The following is a 4,216-nucleotide window of genomic DNA, read 5'->3' as shown; positions in this document are numbered from 1 at the left end:
AGTTTTACTCACTGAGACATAATACTTAAGCAAAATGGGAAACCTTTTAGGTGATGGTTTTAAATGTTTTGGTATTTAGATGCTTAGCTCCATTAATTCTGGATCATGTTGAGACAGAATGTCATAGTATAGAGTAATGCTTATGACAACCAAGAATCAGAGAATGAGGCTGAGGACAAGAGATATTCTCGAGGGAATGCAGCCAGTGACCTACTTCTCCAAATAGACCTTACATTCTAGTCTCCACTGCTTCCTAATAATGCCATCCAATTACAAACCCATCAATGTAGAAATCCAAAGAACTCTTCAAATTGAGATTTTAAAATTTGAAACCCATGAAACTTTCATTGGTTTATAAAAAATGATACAAAATATTTGTATTGTTCTGGTCTTGTTCATGCAGCAGTTGCTAGGAATGACTGTTTTACATCCGACTTCCTGATATCCAAGCTTTAAAAATCTTTATAGTTCTTTTCTTCTGCAATCTTTCTTGAGACATAGATGCAGAACCTGTTGTATAGATGTATCTGTTGGTGATCTATTCGTGCCTGATTATGTCTACTTGTGGTTTTCTGTGATAATCTGTCCAGTGCAGAGTTGTCAGCCTTGAAACCATATACATACAAACAACAAAAATGGACTCAGTAGATTGTATCATCTATCTGTCTGCTCTGTCTGTCTGTCTATCTATCTATCTATCTATCTATCTATCTATCTATCTATCTATCTATCATCTATTTATCATCTGTTCATCATCTATTTATTTATATTCATATATATGCATTTAACAAATAGAATAAAATAAAAAGAAGTTATCAGCTTGAGAATCATGAAGGGGGAAAGGGAATGGGAAAGACATTCAATACTATTTCAATTAAAAACATTAAAAATAAAGAGTTCTAATTCCCTGGCTGGGCTTATTAGACTTAAATCTTGCCTTGCTCCTCAAGTTCACTGCTTACTGAGTTATAAATACTAACCATATTGGTTTGCTCTCTTTTTGTGGAATTCCAGTTCCTCCCACTGGGATGCTCCTGTGTCTCTTCAATGGTTTCTCATATTTTACCTCTTCATTCCAGTGTCAATTCCATGGATTGGTCCCCTTTCCTGCCCCCCTCAAGTGAGCTCAAATGCTCTAGCACTAGTGTTCTGCATGCAGTGTACGTGTGCTAGCATAGGTGTGCAAAAGGAAGTTCTCAGCCCATTAGAGTATTCTCCCTGTGACTCAAGTGCTAGACATGTTGACATCTATAAGTCAAGAAATGAAGACAGAATAAATGATAGCTGTTAGTGCTTGTATACAAACATGTACATATCCTCTAGCTAAGAACAGCAGCTGATTTAAGCTTGAGGCTTTTTGAGATCTTCAGATGCTCAGCTTGCATTTTTTTTTCTTTTTTTTTTTTTTTAATTTTTTTTATTAGATCTTTCATTTACACTTCAGATACCATCCCGTTTCCCCATTTCCCCCCCCTTAAAAAACCCCTATCCCATGCCCCCTTTTCCTTTTTGCATTTATACATTTTTTTAAGAAATGTTAATCATAGGCTTTATAAGTTTGGTATTGTTCAATCAGAGGTGTAACCCACTAGCCAACCTAGATATATCAACTATCTTTGACTGGTGGAGATACATGAACATCTGCTTCCCTGTCTCCCCCCTCTATCTCTCTTTCATCACCTAGCTTCTCCTCTCCTTCTTCTTCTCCTCTTCTTACTCCTTTTCTTCCTCTCAGTACTCCTCCCACCTTAGCTCCTCCTACACATCACCCTTCCTGTTAAAAGGAAACTTTTCTCTCAAAATACAATTAGAGCATAATTATGCCTATTTGTACCAGTGAGGTACAAGATAGTCCTAATACCCAGTCCATCCTTTTGTTGACTAACCAGCACCTCTGTCATCTATCCTAATTAAAACACTTAGTTCTGAACCTGGCTTTTTCCTTGGCTTTAGGATGAATGTCAGCTGATGACCATACACTCAGATCTTTTCTCTCAAAGTAAATAGCTATAAGTTTTCAACCCCATCAGAAATCCAGAATGACTGAGTTGACTATAATTGTGGGAAGCACAAAGCATAGCTTCTAAAACTTAGCCAATTTATAGAGACCTCTGAACACCTGGACACTCGCTCTACTTCAAAACGTTGGAGCATCTGTTCTTCTGCCTTCTGGCCCAGGATCATCTGACAGACCTTAGTGCTGCAGAATTATTAAGGGCTGATTACTCTGTCTAGGCAGATATAATCAGTCGACTATTCTGCAAGTGTGTCCTTTTCTGGACAGTAATTTGTCTGTAGAAGGAAAGTGGCAATTCTTGCCTAGTGGCTGTCTCACCACAACTGGAGTAACTCCAAGGATGCTCAATTTCTTCTTAGAATTTAACATAGGAAGCTGTCCGGAGCAGACAGGTCTCTAATGAAAATGAACATTAATACTGAAATGTTTGTCATGTCAATTCTAAGGATTTCTGATGTTTTGAAAACCAGCTATCCATGTAAGGTAATCTGGACTGTTGCCTGTTAACTCCACTCAGCTATTTCTAAATAAAACATAGAGAACACCCTTATAATAAACTCCAAGTCATGAATTTGCTATAGTCCCTTAACTCACAGGCTGACCATCCCAAATCAGTTAAAAAAGTTAAAGAAGGACTGGGTCTAAGCTTTGTATTCCTAAGTGTGTTATACTGGTACAATGCCTATGAGAGTAACAATATTCATCTCACTCTTATATCACTAAGAAGCTCATGCCAATGAAAACCTTAAAATTTGTAAACAAAGTAAATTGGTGCCATTTAAGAATTTATATCTTCATCTTGATATTAATTATACAGATTTCTACTAATAGGTTATGGCTATGCAATAAACCCTAGCTAATCCTCTCTATTCCGACAAAACCACTACTTTTCCCTAGGGAGACAGCCCAACATTTACCACCTTAGTCCCCATGCCCAGGGAATAGGGGCGCTGACTCATCATTAGCTTCTTCAAGCTGATTATGGGCGTTGAGATATTAGAAGAGGAGTGGGGGGGGAGAGCAAGTTGACAATCCTCTGATGCTGTGTCTTCGCTGCCTCCAGATGGAATTCACGGACCTCAGAGGTTTGAGCAGGTCTGCCCAGCTTGCTTGTTGAGTAGATACACCAAGGCTGATCATTCTGCAATATACAATTCTCAAAACAAATTTTAGTATCAAGATAGTTTTTTTTTTTTTTAAAGAGGGCTGACATTTTATTAAGAATGTTGGTTCTAACCGCTTTTCTATTTTTCCCCTCTTTTATTGGATATAATATTTACATTTCAAATTTTATCCCCTTACCATATTTCCCCCACCACCCAGGAACCCCTTATCCCATCCCCCCTCCTCCTGCCTCTATGAAGGTGTTACCCACCTATCCCCAGCCTCCCTCCCCACCCTCAGATTCCCCCCCCCCTCAGTGCTCAGCCTTCAGGGTACCAATGATCTTGTCTCCCACCTATGCCCAACAGGGCCATCCTCCCCTACATATACAGCTGGAGTCATGTGTCTCTCCCTATGTGCACCTGGGCTGGTGGTTTAGACCCTGGGGAGCTCTGGCTGGTTGGTATTCTTGCTCTCCTCACAGGGCCACCAGCCCGTATGGTTCACGGTTCCCTCAATTTACTCTCTAACTCCTCCATTGGGAACTTTGATCAGATTAATGGATAGCTGTGGGTATCTGTCTCTGGGTCTGTCCGACTCTGAGAGACCTCTAAGGAGACAGCCTTATCAGGCTGCTGTCAGCTTTCCCATCCTGACATCCCTATCAGCGTCTATTTTTGGTGACTGCTTATGGAATGACTACCCAGACACAATGGTCTCCCTACAACCCCCCTTATGATTCTGACCCACACTTTGTCTCCATATTTGCTCCCTTGGTTATTTAGTTACTCTTTCTAAGAGAGACCTAGGCATCCTCACTTGTTCTTTCTTCTTCATGAGCTTCGTGTCTTCTGGTAGTTGAATCTTTGTTGTTTCAAACTTTTGGGCTAATCTCCGCTTATCAGTGAGTAAATACCATGTGTGTTCTTTTGTGATTGGGTTACCTCACTCAGGATGATATTTTCTAGATCCATCCATTTACCTAAGAATTTCTCAAATTCATTATTTTTAATAGCTGAGTAATATTCCATTGTGTAAATGTACCACATTTTTTGCATCCATTCCTCTGTTGAAGGGCATCTGGGTTCTTTCCAG

The sequence above is a fragment of the Arvicanthis niloticus genome, chromosome 1, assembly GCF_011762505.2.
Source record: "Arvicanthis niloticus isolate mArvNil1 chromosome 1, mArvNil1.pat.X, whole genome shotgun sequence".
NCBI lineage: Eukaryota > Metazoa > Chordata > Mammalia > Rodentia > Muridae > Arvicanthis > Arvicanthis niloticus.
The sequence above is the reverse complement of the archived record's forward strand: the minus strand, read 5'-3'. Positions refer to the sequence as shown.